Source organism: Juglans regia, unplaced genomic scaffold (assembly GCF_001411555.2).
Source record: "Juglans regia cultivar Chandler unplaced genomic scaffold, Walnut 2.0 Scaffold_1308, whole genome shotgun sequence".
NCBI lineage: Eukaryota > Viridiplantae > Streptophyta > Magnoliopsida > Fagales > Juglandaceae > Juglans > Juglans regia.
The window spans coordinates 1-260 of NW_023343509.1; the positions used below are offsets into that span (position 1 = coordinate 1).

General features: G+C 48.8%; 1 non-coding gene across 1 annotated transcript; it reads right to left on the reverse strand.

The window, feature by feature from the left end:
* Positions 1–11: 11 nt before the first annotated feature.
* LOC118345058 lies at positions 12–130 on the reverse strand. Its single transcript, XR_004798731.1, has one exon. It is a non-coding gene; the product is annotated as a 5S ribosomal RNA (ribosomal RNA).
* Positions 131–260: the final 130 nt, after the last annotated feature.

The window sequence follows — 260 nt, forward strand, 5'->3', positions numbered from 1 at the left end:
AACAAAAACGAGGGGTGCAACACGAGGACTTCCCAGGAGGTCACCCATCCTAGTACTACTCTCGCCCAAGCACGCTTAACTGCGGAGTTCTGATGGGATCCGGTGCATTAGTGCTGGTATGATCGCACCCATCAAACTAATTACATAAAATTCATATAATCCTTGAGCGACATACTAGCGTCCTTCCGATCCCAATCCAAACGGAGATCTGATCCAAACCCATGGCTACGCGATGGGCAGGGCGAGATTTTCCCAAAAAT